Source organism: Pleurodeles waltl, chromosome 11 (genome assembly GCF_031143425.1).
Source record: "Pleurodeles waltl isolate 20211129_DDA chromosome 11, aPleWal1.hap1.20221129, whole genome shotgun sequence".
NCBI classification, from domain to species: Eukaryota; Metazoa; Chordata; class Amphibia; order Caudata; family Salamandridae; genus Pleurodeles; species Pleurodeles waltl.
The window spans coordinates 98,803,996-98,819,427 of NC_090450.1; the positions used below are offsets into that span (position 1 = coordinate 98,803,996).

Genomic DNA, 15,432 nt, shown 5'->3' on the forward strand with positions numbered 1-15,432 from the left:
AGCACCTGCTAATCTCCAGCTGACAGAGTGTAAGGGTGTGAAGAAGACGCCAGTAAATCAGGAAATGTTCTTTTAAGGAAACAAGTTTATTCTCAGAGAAGTAGGACCCACGACAGCAGAGGCACGACCATCCGATCCGAGGGTCCGACGCCAACTGTCAGGCTCGGAACCTCGAACATGGATTGTCAAGCAGAGCTGCCTGGAAAAGAACACAAAATCAAAAGGAAACATTGCGCGTGAGACCTTGCGCGTGAGGAAGAACGGTGAATGCGAAGAACATCAAACATAATAAGCGTTTAAAATATAAAGAGAAATACATAACATATTACACAGAGGTAGTGAGGATCCATGAATGAAGGATAAGAGAGCGCAGTTGAGGTCAGATCACAATTATGAAATCTGGCTCATACCTGATCATGGCACTTACATTTGTAAACATCACAATCATTCTGTGGTGTATATTGGCAATGGAAACAGATGTCTTTTTGTTAACCATCTTAATGGTGCACAATATATTGACCTAAGTAAGATTAAAGGCTGATTGGATCTTTCCAGATTCGAACTGTATCCTTGAGGTAAAACACGGATCCCTGTAGGGAGGGCATTAGTCCACTGAGACATGACTCCTGGCTACCCATAGCCCACCGACCCACTTGCTTTTCAAGTGAATTAAACTGAACTAATAATTCTGTTACTACCTGGCTATAGCGCTCTCGGGTTTGAGGCCCATCTATGATTAGTTCATCCATTCATTGTCTTTACTTTCCATTCTTGGAAGTGTGGTCATGGTTTTATACTGGAATAAACAGGATATTGATATATAGGGGGAATTTGAAAATATCAAAATATCGGGACATGCATTGTTTATTTGCAAACACGGCATACTGAGTTTCCTGTCAGACTTCAAGAACCATCGATACGCCTACTAGATCTAATGACACATATCAAGATAAGCACTGGATTTAAACCCCACAGCAAGATGGCTACCACGTGCCAATCCAGGAAGACTTCTTGAAGATCTGCTTTCTATGTTCATCACTTCCAGCCCCTCGCTCTAATCATGGTGTCAGACGGAGGGTTCTGATTGGTTACCACCTGGCATTAGGCCCGCCTTTTGACCCTGTGATGCACTGTTGTTAATATCTCTGGGAGACGTAGTTTTGCTTTTCTTCGCGGGTTCCGGCCTGGGGCACCTTGCCTGAACAGGGACACTATCACACCCATAATTCCACGCGGCCTGGCGTTAGCCGCTCCCCGGTCGGAAGGTGACTACGCCGGTGTCGGCTCCCATTCCGGGCAACGCCTTGTCGTCTGTTTTTTCTTTGAACTGTGAACACTTCCTGTAACGAACTTCCGGCGCCAGCGATCAACACCGGAGAGGCCCTGCCCGGGAGAGCGGCCCTCCTAGGCGCTGCAGGTGAGCGGGTGGGAACGGTGGGGCACAGGTGTCAATAATACGACCTGAGTTCTATTCTCCAGGCATATCGAGGGTTGTGACGATTTTCCCCGGCGTAACTACCCTGGAACTGCAGGTGCTTGGAGTTCACGTAGTGACCAAGCTGAAGCCCGAATAACAACAATCTAGGATCTTTGCTGGCACAGTCCAATCTTGAATACAGGCGCACCCCACTAAAAAACGGACTGTCATACCGATGTAACTTGTTTTTTTTTTTTTTTTTTTTTTTTTTACTAATGGCACAGACTTGTTTGCCACAACCTCCAGTCTCTCTGGCACAGCCCACTACCCAGAAGTATCAACACAGCGCTTCCCCCAGTCTCCACTGCCCGCAACAAACGAAAAACCCTTTATGTAGTAAACGTTCACTGCTCCCTTAAACCCCCAAGCCACCCTATTCCATCAGAACAAGCTTCCTCTACCATGCCGGTACTCCCCACTCATTCGCACATCGCCAGGCAACCCAGTTAAAGTTTCTGTGCGGGGAGAATCAACATATTGATGTGTCTTATATTTTCCAGGCCCGTGCGCAGTCTGTGTTTTAACATGTGCTATGTTAGTCCTGCTTGTGGCTTTTTAAATGTAGGCGTACAAAGGAGAAATCTGGATGGAATGAACTAGTAACGCACTGACCTGGGAGACTTGAGAGAGCTGCATGATTGTAAGTATCGGGGCTGCAGGAGAGTTCGATAACGATAGTACCATATCAGCTGTATGGGTGCTTTGTGTGTTTGCTGTATGCATCATGATTGTTTTTATTTTTCGCAAACCTGTATTTCATTTTTTAATACATTGAAAAAGTGAAAGATAAAGCGCTTGTTTGACACGAGGCAAAATTAATATCCCCTTCGTCTGCGGTGTTACAAATATCCTTGTGGCGCACCTTGTGTTTTTTCGTGAGAATCAGGATATTTGCTATGCTTGTAGTGCGTACTGTAAAGAGTGCTAACATTGAACTACAAGCATTTTAACAGACAAGTGAACTGAGCATTTGGACCTTGATCACCCAGTTTTTTTTAAATTGGGGCAGTTGGAGTTTAAACCTACGTCTCCTATTTCAGATTCCTACAACTTTGCTGCTATACTATAGCGAGGCATTAGAAGAGTTTACCGAGGTGTAGAGGCAGTAGCGCTCAATTACAGGTCCACCAGTGACTTGAATAATTAAGTACACTATTTGTGCAAGGTAAAGATCTACAGTTTGTTTTCCTCTGCATTACCCACGGATATGTTATTATTAAACATGATTTGAGAAAGACAATAGGTTCGGCTTTTTCAGGTTGCCACGATAATTACATTTTAAACTTATTACTGCAAGCATATATCTTAACTGTATTTATATAGCACTTACTACCCTTGGTGAGGTGCCAGATCTCTTTTCGGTGAGTAGCATGCTACTCCGAAACCCCCAAAAGATTAGTGGTGGATTAGTATTGGGACATATGAGATAACTTGCGCAGTGTCAGTTAGATGGATTCAATTGAATAATGGAGGGATAGAAGAGGGGAGAGTCTAGAAAGTTGTTTTCGTGGGGGGGGGATAGTAGTAAGATGAGGTTTGGGTTGAGTAAAAGGAGAGATGGGGGAAGGGAGTGTCTCTGGAAATGAATTGGGCAAATCATACTAGTAAAATTAGGGTTGGGATGAGTCAAAGGGAGGGATACCTGAGGGAAGAATTTAGAAAGGGTTGTTTGGGGGATCAGAGTAGTAAAATGAGGTTAGGGGTGATCTAATGTGAGAATTGTTTACAGAGGTTTTTTTTGGACATCCTATTAGAGTGAGGGTTGGGATGTGTTAGAGAGAAGAGGAAAGGATATATTGAGAGGGGTATAGCGTGAGACAGTGTAGTGCATTGGATAGTTTTTTTTTTTTACTCTACAGTAGGAGTAACTACATAGAGAGGTTATACATGTATAATGAAGATAATATATTGAAATTTAAAGAAGTATTTTATTAGATCACTTTCAGGTGTTGCTGTACTTAAAGCTAATTTATTTGTGCGTTTTTTTTTTTTTAATAGCTAATATATACTTTTTACATTTATAATTTTCTCAATATTTAAATAGTGAATCACTTGTAGAAAAAAGTTGATACTATTTGAGACCCATAAGCATTTATTTAATAACTTGTATGAAATCTATGCAGTGACCTGTATACATGTTAAGCATACATATGTATTTAACTGTAAGTAATATATACATTTCTTACAGTCTTAAACAGTATATGTACATTTCAAAATACATAGGCTTTATACATATTTGGACAAAGGAATACACATATTTAGATACATATAATCGAATTATAAATGTTGATATACACAGAGATATGCTATACATTGTTTTGAGTATGGTGGCTATGTAGGAAAGAGCCAACTCTTTAGTAGTCTGCTGAAGAAAAGATGATTATCCGTGGATCTTATGTTTTGGGGTAATGAGTTATATAGTTTGGCTGCTTGGACGGAGAAGGATGTGCCACCTATGTTTTGTTTTCTTGTATGTTGGGGATGTTGAGGTAGGTGCCAATCTGGAGTGGAGGTTACTTTGTTGAATGTATTTGGTGATTTTTATTCCTGATGAAAAGCTGTCCTGTTCCATGTATTGCTTTGCAGGTGATACAGAGCATCTTGAAGGTGGATCTTTTGACAATTGGTAACCATTGTAGGGCCCTCAAGGCAGTTGATAGATATGTGGGCTTGTTGCTATACGTGTAGGATTAGTCTGGCAGCAGAATTCTGAATCGGTTGTCTTTTCATAGTTGATAAAGATGATCAGTGGTAGAGGTAATCAAGTTTAGACAGTACAAGATAGATAGTAGCCTGGACCTTGTGTGGAAATCCCAGGTGGGGGAAGATGCGTTGCAGTTTTCATAGTAATGAAGCTTGATCTTGCTGATTTGTCCACTTGGGCATACCTTGGTAGCTTGGAGTCTGTTAATTTCAAGGCTTCTTAGTTCCTTAGATCTTTTAGGAGGTTGTCCCACATAATCAGGCCAGAAGCAAAGTGGGTCATAATTTGTCCAATTGCAACATGTTAGTATTTCAGTTTTGGAAGCATTCAATTTGAGATGGCTCCATGTCATCCAGTGATCAGTGACTCTGAGGCAACTGAAGATTTTTTTTACTTTCCAATGTCACTGGGACTTTCCTGTTTAAGGAGTTTTTGCGTCATCAGCATAGTTATGGCATGTGGGCTGAAATTCATTGATCATTGTCGGTAATGACTTCATGTAGATGTTGAAAATCATGGGTGCGATGATAGAGCCTTGAGGGACCCTGGCATTTGTGATGCACAGTTTGGATGAAAAACGGGGACTATAGATGACATATCACAATATTAAAAAAAAAAAAAAAAAGTCCCAGCTTAATTTTGGCAGCAATATACTTGCAGTAAAAAATAATAAAAAATAATACATTAACCACAACATATCATTTTAATAGAGCATTAGATATTCTTAGCAGACAGATATAGTTGAACAGTTATAGAAACCCGTTTTAGTATTCTTGCATATCATAGGACAGCATTCTTCTTATAGGAGCAAAGCAAAGGCATCGCAAGGCCTTGACTCCCTCACATCTCAAGATGTAGTTGAAAGCATTCTGTACACAAGAGCTGTCCATAAATCACATATGAGCCTGGGTTGGAAACGCGAAACGCAGCAGGGTAAGTAGTGGTATAATTTTCCAGATAAGTCAATAGTATGTGCGCTAACATTTATTTTATCACCTAAACTGTTGGCTTATTTTCTGAATTATACCATTATTTTCCTTGTGGTGTTTCCATAGTTGAAAGTATGGCATGCAAAGTTGACATATTGGCTCCACACCCACAGGTCGAATAATTTAAGTTTTTGAACTCTCAACCTATTTGTCTTAGATACATGTTTTTCATTTGTCAAAATCAAGAATTAACGATTTATATTGCTATGGCTCATGATCTGCCATTAGGGGAAGTTCTTTTCTCTCAACAAATGAGACCATAAGTGCCTGGTATTCTATCACTTATTTTGTTAGTTGCTTGCTGAGTGAACTTTGTGAAGCAAGCCATTATCGATGTGCAGATTTAACATTCTTGTCAGGTTTTGTCCTCTCCCTTCCTCATTGGCACCTGTCTGTGTGTCTTCTACCCCCCTCTTCTCTCCTCGCATTTAATCCATTTTGTTCGTCAGATTTCATCTGACTTGTGCCTCTCCACACACTTGCTTGGTCTGTTGTCCCATGCCCTGTTTCTCTTCTCTTGCTTCTTCTCTGCTGTTCCCATGCTAACTTCCCATCTGTTTACTCGGACGTGTCTGTCTTTTTCATCTATCTTTCTCTGCCCTACATGTCCTCTCTTTTTTGACATTTTCTTTTTTGACTCTTCTTCCATTTTGTGTTTCTTGGTTTGCCTGACCTGTCTTTAGTCCATTACTTTAGCTCTCACCACAACCATGCCTCTTTCTGTCCTTGTCACTACTCTTGTGTCTCGCCCTTTCCAATGGCAATTTCCCCTCTTGTTCCTGGCAAGTTTCTCTGTCCTCTTACCCATCAGTTGTGAAGCAAAAATGTGATTAAAAAAGATCCAGAAGTGTGTATAGCCTGTTGACCCCATTTGTTGCTGCATTTTGCTTCTTGAACAATGGGTATTTTCTTTGCTTGCATTAGGACACATGGCACAATTGCTGTTGTCATGTTTTGTACTCTCATCTATTTCTCCTCACCCACAATTACCCTTATGATCTTTTTCCACTTTCACTCTATAGTGTTTCCTTTCTCGAATCATAGTTGTGGATATAAAGGTTCCAGTTTCCTTCCTTTTCTAGACCACGGATTAATCACTCGTGTGGCCCTAGACTTTCTGATGGAGTCATGGTCTACAAGAGCTGTCGTATTTTGGGTGCATTTTTCATGGGCGGAACGAGGGAAGAGCTGGGAGTGATCCCATCGGTGCATGGCTGCCCTCTACAGAGTGTACTTCGTTGCTACAACATGTGGTAGTGCATTACTCATGATGATTAGTGCAGTTACCACCCTTGGTTGTGGCTACACTGCATATTGGTCTTGTTAGGCTGGTGGAGTAGACTGATAACGCACACGCTTGGCACCATGGGTTTTCGATGTTCCCTTTGCCTTTAATAGTTGAAATGCCTCTGCGTGCTGAGAAATGTCGGATTGCCTGACGGGCATCTCCTGTGTTTGATGTGGGACTGTTGGTGTGGCCCTCTCTGGAGAGAAGCGCACAGAAACAACCCTGGAGGCAGGGGCTTTCAGGTGACGCTGTGGTGTCAACCAGATGTGGACCCCTGCCTGAGGATAATTTCCAAAAGGGATGTGCAAGTGGCTCAGTTAGGAACTGGTACAGTTGGATCACAATTGATGTGAAAAGATTATGGGGAACACAAGATTGGCAAATTTAGGGTATAGAAGCTTTGTTTAGAGCATATCTTATTCCTGTACACATTTTTAAATGACACAATGCAACAAACATCCTGCCTCGGGTTAGCAAACATATAGGAAATTAATGCGTCCAGTATCCCCGCACCCGCCAAATTCACCAATTGTCAATCATTCCTAAATGTCACAGAGGAAAAAATGAAATGCTTGGGTTCAAAATGGTACCTATAATTCCTCACTTTCAAGTCCAGGTGGGTTGTTATGGGTGTCAGGCACATTTTGTGAATTCCTCAGGGGGTTTCAAGATTAGCTGGGAGGACCCTCGCTATGTCTCAGGCCAACACTCTGGTATGGTTACCACATACAGTGTGGGTAAACTGTGCCAACAATAGTTATGCACTAATACTATAGCAGCAGTTAAAGAGCACTTTAATCTCCTTATCAGAGGAAGTAGACCTGGAAGATGTTTTGCTGGGTCCAAGAAAGCCATGCTTTAAATGATTCCTGTATGCCATATACAATGAAATATGGAAGCTTTCTCAAATGGAAGCAGCTGCACGTTTAAGGCAGGTAGATAAGGAAGTTATGGAAAACGTTTTAGCTGTTGTCAATGATGGCATGGATACTCTGTGCAACAGAATATACTGTCCAATAGAATATACATCCTTAATAACATAGTGTCTTTTGCATTGGACATCATTCAGAATGACATGTCCCTTTTATACCATGGACAAAGTCAGCTGCACTTCATCATGCAGTTAGGTTGTTCGTTACAGATTCTGAAAAATGACTGCGTCCCATGGAAACACATTAACGGTAGTGACTTACTCTCTGCTTTTAATTTGTCTAGGGAACAACAGATAATGGCTAAAAAGGAAGAAAGGTACACCATGCTTAACATAGAAAAATTAAAGAAGCTGCCTTTCGCAGTAGCAGAAAGTCCTACCCTACAGTATGGCTCATACATGGCATTATAAATCTGACAATTTTCCTCTTTCGTTTCACGAAATGTTTGAAACATTTTGCTGTAGGCAGATACGAGCGGCTAGGAGATAGCTTTATTAACGAAGAGTGGAAGTTGCCTTTCAAGTTCAATTGTCTGAATGATGAAACAGGTCTTTTTGAGCAGAAACAAATACAAGACTACTGTTAGTCATTCAGTGATCTGCAAGCAGGTGTCACTACACAGCTTTCGCAATGCGGGATTCGTGAAATTGACATGCTTACTGAAGGGTACTCCCGTCCATTAGATTCAACCATCATTTCATATACTTTCCAATGTAAGGTGTTTTATTTTATTTTATTTTTTTATGGTCCTGGGCTATCAGAGCTATTGCGGAATGAGACCAGGAATTGCCTATGCAATTTCGGTGTCTCAAATTGTTACTTGCTGTGGACATGTTCTATACCCTACCCCCACACACAAAAGATAAAAGTAGCAGAAATGTGGCCTCACATTTATACTACTAATGTAAATTATGACAAGCTGAGCAGCTAAAGGCGCTACTGTCCCAAAAACAAGTGGTGCTTGACATTGGCCAGAGAGACGTATGCTCTTCAGATGGCTAGATCATCAGCCGAGATACAATCCCTATTTAATACTAACTTCCCCAAGCACTTTGGAGCGCTGAATTCCAGAATATTCAATACTCCAAGCACTGCTGGGATTGTTGGGTCTGGATTTGTTCCCATCTTCCAGACTGTCTTTGGAGTCATTCCATCGATATCCATTCACTCTTCTCAAGTGTGTTTGGCAGCCTTCTGGTGAATTTGGCGCTGATTGGCAGGATATTGCTGCTGCTATTCCTAATACTCAGTGGTTGTGCCTTCTCAGCTAAGTGAAGTGATGGAGCTACTACCACCAGCCCAGCTGTGCCATGATCACATGGTGCAGTTCTTTGGTGCTCCGTTGCTGGAGCATGATTGGTCATTGTCATTCCGAGCAGTGCTATGGTGTGTGCAACATGTCCTTCGTTGCACCTGGTGCCTCTGAGTGTCTACCATTGGTGTATCTTGCTGCTCGCCAGTGCCTTCTGTGGCCAGAGAACTGCTGATGTTCCCAATGAGGGTGAATTCACAGTCGTGGCCCATGAGGCTGAGGCTGATTCGCAAGGTCACCTCTTGTGAACTACTTGGCTCCTATAGACACTTTGGATGGTGCTGCCTTCGCGGTGATCCTGCGCTTGGCTTCTCCGCACTTCTGCTCGGTGGATCCGTCTGCCAATCTTGTCATCGATCTGACATCCGACGTTGTGGATTCATTCCTGGATGCGTTTCCATTCAATGACTTTAGAGACATTCGTCAAGATCATGACCACTGTTAGATAATTTGACCATTGGCCTTACTAAAAGTTTCAAAAACGTATGCCAAATAGTTTTCTAATATAGGTTTAACTTTGGCCTGCTGTGCTTGTCATGGTAGACATTTTATCTCTTTTTATGTTTTTGTTTTTAGCTAGTTTTTATAATATTTTAACATGTTTTAAGCATTTTAGCTTGGACTCGTACACCTTCCATGGGGTCATCCTTGTTCTGACAGTAGGGAGGGTCTAGTGGATCCTGTTTAGTTTTAACGGTTCTCATTTTAGCTTAGCCTTCTGGCTTGCAGGCCTGTGCCCACATCACCTAGCGACTTTTAACCTACTTAGCCTGCTCTGTCTTAGCCGATTTAGTTTATTATTTCTTTTAAGATGGCTGACTTTGTTTAGAGTTAGAGCGATGTTTTGATTTGTGTTGTCAGTGCCACTCTGTGAAGGCATCACTATCAGCGTCAAAAGCAAGTGATGTACGTAGGTATTACGTGTGACAGAAACATAATGTACTTATGGTGGGATCTGTTCACATAATTGCCACCACCAGCCTGACCCTTATCCATTGTTTAGGAACATACCTCCATCAGGGGCCCATAAAAGGTTTGTATAAGCAATACAGACAAAGTTATCAGAGGGATTCCTACCAGATGCCATTGACGCCATCTGTGCTGCACTTCGTCGTGATGCAGATTCAGCCTTTGTGTCCCCATGGAGTCTGACCTAGACCTCATTCCGAGGTAACGAGGGTTTGTTGGGGAGGTCAGGGGGTGCATCTCATGGATATGATACTGGCAGATTAGGTCTATCACACCTGGCTCTCATTAGGTTAGAGATTAGGTTCTCCATGCTAGGGATTTTACACTTCATATTATTACAAGATGGTGGGGGTCTTCATATTCACGACTCATCTTTAGTCATGCTTCTTTTATTATTTGTTATCATAATCATTGTAGCTCATGCATCTTAGATTGTAGTCTAAGGCACTGTCAACTCGGCCACATTTGGCCATTAAATGTACACCCCACCACTTGAGTGAGGTTTACTTAGCAAAAAAGTGAAGTTTCTGAATCCCTATGGGCAAGGCTCCCACAGTGAGTAGCTCTCAGTGTACTATTCCTTAACTTTGCGCACACACAGTATGGGAAAGCACTCCTGATCGATTTGCAGGTTAACCAAAACCTCTGCCATAGCTCAAGCGCCCTTTCCCCAGTTTGGTGCCAGGCTTCACTTTCACTTTTGATAATATCTTTGCCTGGAGCATTTTTTAGAAATCATTATGGTTTGAGGCATGAATATTCTGGTCAAAATATTTTCTTTCAATATGTTGTGGCTCCATAGTCATTCTGAGGAAGCCTTATTTGAGATTCTTCTCTAAGCCCACTGGATGGCTTAGAGTTTAATTCGTGATCTTCAGGTCATAAGGCTGAATATCTGCAAGACGTGCTTTGCCTTACATCCTTCCAGAGTCAGTAAATTCAGAGTTCGAATAAACTAGCAAGCCCTGTAAATAAACAAAAAAAGGCAGACATCTGTTATGAACTGCTATCTTAACATTATTACTACAATTGTTTCCCTGTTGACTATAGACATGTAGCTCACATGCTCTTGAGTTGGGTACCAAATATATTTATAATGGTCAAATTTTTTTATTAAAAAGGGTGCTAGGAGCTCGCGCTCAGTGGTTAGCTTGGCTGCTGCTTCACTTTACTTTACCTTGCAAAATTAGTTTCTCCATCCAACCTTGACCGTTCCCGGGTGTATTTCTGATGACACTAGCAAAGTTCACATTTTGTTTCCCTTCTTTAGATTTTCATCTTTTTTTTTTTTTTTTTTTCTTTTTTTCTGTAATAGTATCCTTTGTTTTAAAGGTTGGTCTGTACTTCAAGATCAGCCCTTTAAGCAAGCATTTCTATATCTGTGCTCCCTGACCTCTGGGGGTCTGTGATGCCTAGTCAGGGGATCTGTGACTATTTAGTAAATCAATAATACTAGCAGAATAATAAAGTGTAAACCCGTAAAAAAGCAAAATGTAAAATTGGAATTTTTACATCTCTCAGCAAATGTGAAGGGATTTGAAATTGATGGCTATAAATTAAGTTGATGTCCTTAAGCTTGATTAGTTGGAGCAGTGAAAGTACAGCAAACAGTAGTAGAGAAGATTGCATCCATGAAGGTGGCTTAAATTAAAGTACTGCCATCGGCTGACAAGAGGCAAATGCAAGTGTTTTTAGTTTCAAATTCCAGGAATTGTTAGGGCGAGCAGTCCCTTTTTTCCACAAATGAGTCCCTGTTTTCCAGTAAAACAGGGACGGGGGTCTGTAGAAGTCAGATCTGTTGTTCTAAACTATGACACGACAACCTTGTCTACTACTCCTCTTCCTCGCAACGTAGCTTTGATATGGATGGTAATAAATGGCATGCAAATTATAACCATGTGAAGTTGAACCCAGTTAAAAACAGTATCTGTTTATCATTGGTATCCGCAACGTGTACTTGAGGTTTGCTTTCAACTATATAGCCTCAGCTTTCAAACTCAGTAACCCAAGTGCACATATTTACAAGGTTGCAGCCCTTTAGCTGTGACACACAAGGAGATGATATAATGTCAGTACAAATGATAAAATGCTCTCACCTTATTAAATTGGGTGAGGAATTTTCAAAACAGTTTTTTCTACGTTGTGCATATGGTATCATCTCTGCACCTGACTGTCAACCAGATTGCTTCTTTGATTTTCTGCAATTGTTTCACGAATAATAAAAGGTCACAGGGAAGCAGTGTGCACATTTCGCGTTTTTGCTTTTGAACGATATGAAATAGAAACGTTTCACTTTCTAATAATAAAAATTCTTATGTTAAGGCAGCTGGATAAAGGTTTTTGGACATTAGACAGCGTATGCGCTGCCTCGTTTTAGCATTTTGTTTTTGCTTTGTCACAGGAAAGGTATAAAAAGTAGTTTTTTGTTATTTATTTTTGGAACTCTGTAATTGGATCAGTCCATGCCTTTCACCAAACCTGTTCCCTCATTTAGTAGAACATGGCTCACAGTCACTGATTTGAGTGAGCTCGAAGGTTGATTGAATAAACTGATCAGAAACCTCTAGGCACCAGGGATAATCTCTCTTTTTTTTTTATTTTTTTATTTTTTTTTTTAAATGTATTTAAGGCAAAGGTCGCTCCCCTGGGGGTCAAATTTGTTTTAGGCCATTTCTGACCCCATTGGGGGCAGATCGTCATATTGTAATTAGGCGGATCTGCCCACGGGGGGGGCAGAAACCTCTAGGTACCAGGGATCATTTTTTTAAATAATAAAAATAAAAAAAAACTGTGGACATGGGGCGTGACATTCTTAGGAGGGGTCGCTCCCCTGGGGGGAAAGTCTTTTTAGGCCATTTCTACCCACCTTGGGGGCAGATCGGCCTAGTTTGATTAGTTCGATCTGCCCCTGGGGGGACAGCAGAAACCACTTAGGCACCAGGGATTTCTATGTGTGTCAGCCCTTTGGGCAAGGGTCACTCCCCGTGGTGGCACATTACTGTTGGCCATATCTGATCCCCTTGGGGGCAGATACGCCTATTTTTGGAAGACCCAGCTGCCCACCAGAGACCAGGGAAGATTTCTTGTAAAAAAATAAATTTAAAAAAAGGGGGTGGGTGGGGCAGATGGGTAAATGGGGCCAAAGTTGTTCTGCCCACCAGTGGGCAGATGGAGCAGTTACCCCCGAGCCACACCCTGGGGGTGGGGGGGCAGAAAGCCTACTAGATGCCAGGGAATTAAAAACAAAATAGTGTGGTGGTGGCTATCAACCAGTATGGGCATGGTTATGCCCCCACCCCAACTGAAGGGGGTAACAGTCTTTCAGCTCTCCCCCCTGAACACTACTACATCTTATCCCATGGCAAGCAAGCCATTGATTATTTTGGATTTTGGTTTTACATTTGGGCCATGAGATCTTGTCTTACTCTCAAAATCGTCCCGCTTGGAATGGTGAGGGCTGCACTTTTTGGACTTTGGGACGCTGCCATGTAGAAAAATCCACACGACCTAGACACATCTTGTAGGAAGTTGGCTCTGTATGTACTATTTCAAAGTAAGGAAAAGTATGCACAGAGTCCAAGGGTTCCCCTTAGAGGTAAGATAGTGGCAAAAAGAGATAATACTAATGCTCTATTTTGTGGTAGTGTGGTCGAGCAGTAGGCTTATCAAAGGAGTAGTGTTAAGCATTTGTTGTACATACACACAGGCAATAAATGAGGAACACACACTCTGAGACAAATCCAGCCAATAGGTTTTGTTATAGAAAAATATATTTTCTTAGTTTATTTTAAGAACCACAGGTTCAAATTTTACATGTAATATCTCATTTGAAAGGTATTGCAGGTAAGTATTTTAGGAACTTTGAATCATTTCATTAGCATGTATACTTTTCACATAACACACAATAAGCTGTTTTAAAAGTGGACACTTAGTACAATTTTCACAGTTCCTGGGGGAGGTAAAGTAATGTTAGTTTTCACAGGTAAGTAAGTCACTTACAGGTTTCAGTTTTTGGTCCAATGTAGCCCACCGTTGGGGGTTCAGAGCAACCCCAAAGTCACCACACCAGCAGCTCAGGGCCGGTCAGGTGCAGAGGTCAAAGAGGTGCCCAAAACACATAGGCTTCAACGGAGAGAAGGGGGTGCCCCGGTTCCAGTCTGCCAGCAGGTAAGTACCCGTGTCTTCGGAGGGCAGACCAGGGGGGTTTTGTAGGGCACCGGGGGGGACACAGGTCAGCACAAAAAGTACACCCTCAGCAGCGCTGGGGCGGCCGGGTGCAGTGTGCAAACACGCGTCGGGTTTGTAATGGTTTTCAATGAGAGATCAAGGGATCTCTTCAGCGTTGCAGGCAGGCAAGGGGGGGGCTCCTCGGGGTAGCCACCACCTGGGCAAGGTAGAGGGCCTCCTGGGTGTCACTCCTGCACAGGAGTTCCGTTTCTTTAGGTTCTGGGGGCTGCGGGTGCAGAGTCTTTTCCAGCCGTCGGGAAAGGGAGTTCAGGCAGTCGCGGTCAGGGGGAGCCTCGGGATTCCCTCTGCAGGCGTCGCTGTGGGGGCTCAGGGGGGACAACTTTGGTTACTCACAGTCGTAGAGTCGCCGGAGGGTCCTCCCTGAAGCGTTGTTTCTCCACCAGTCGAGTCGGGGTCGCCGGGTGCAGTGTTGCAAGTCTCACGCTTCTTGCAGGGAGTTGCAGGGGTCTTTAGAGCTGCTCCTTGAAACAAAGTTGCAGTTCTTTTGGAGCAGTGCCGCTGTCCTCGGGAGTTTCTTGGTCTCTTGGAAGTAGGGCAGTCCTCTGAGGATTCAGAGGTCGCTGGTCCTGGAGAAAGCGTAGCTGGAGCAGGGTTCTTAAGAAGGCAGGAGACAGGCCGGTAGGACTGGGGCCAAAGCAGTTGGTGTCTTCTTTCTTCTTCTGCAGGGGTTTTCAGCTCAGCAGTCTTCTTCTTCGGTAAGTTGCAGGAATCTACATTCTTAGGTTCAGGGGAGCCCTTAAATACTAAATTTAAGGGCGTGTTTAGGTCTGGGGGGTTAGTAGCCAATGGCTACTAGCCCTGAGGGTGGGTACACCCTCTTTGTGCCTCCTCCCAAGGGGAGGGGGTCACATCCCTAATCCTATTGGGGAATCCTCCATCTGCAAGATGGAGGATTTCTAAAAGTTAGAGTCACTTCAGCTCAGGACACCTTAGGGGCTGTCCTGACTGGCCAGTGAATCCTCCTTGTTTTTCTCATTATTTTCTCCGGCCTTGCCGCCAAAAGTGGGGGCCGTGGCCGGAGGGGGCGGGCAACTCCACTAGCTGGAGTGTCCTGCGGTGCTGGCACAAAGGGGTGAGCCTTTGAGGCTCACCGCCAGGTGTGACCGCTCCTGCCTGGGGGAGGTGTTAGCATCTCCACCCAGTGCAGGCTTTGTTACTGGCCTCAGAGTGACAAAGGCACTCTCCCCATGTCTCGGTTGTGGCAGGCTGCTGGAACTAGTCAGCCTACACAGATAGTCGGTTAAGGTTTCAGGGGGCACCTCTAAGGTGCCCTCTGGGGTGTATTTTACAATAAAATGTACACTGGCATCAGTGTGCATTTATTGTGCTGAGAAGTTTGATACCAAACTTCCCAGTTTTCAGTGTAGCCATTATGGTGCTGGGGAGTTCGTGTAAAACAGACTCCCAAACCATATACTCTTATGGCTACCCTGCACTTACAATGTCTAAGGTATTGCTTAGACACTGTAGGGGCACAGTGCTCATGCACTGGTGCCCTCACCTATGGTATAGT

The 15,432-nt window shown here is 43.1% G+C and overlaps 1 protein-coding gene across 1 annotated transcript in view; it reads left to right on the forward strand.

Moving 5' to 3' along the window:
* The first annotated feature begins 1,278 nt into the window (after nucleotides 1–1,278).
* PDCD10 (programmed cell death 10) overlaps nucleotides 1,279–15,432 on the forward strand; it is a 212,097-nt gene continuing 197,943 nt past the window's right edge. The window contains exon 1 of the mRNA XM_069213217.1: nucleotides 1,279–1,417. The gene's annotated coding sequence lies outside the window, so the exon portion shown is untranslated. The remainder of the gene's footprint in view (nucleotides 1,418–15,432) is intronic.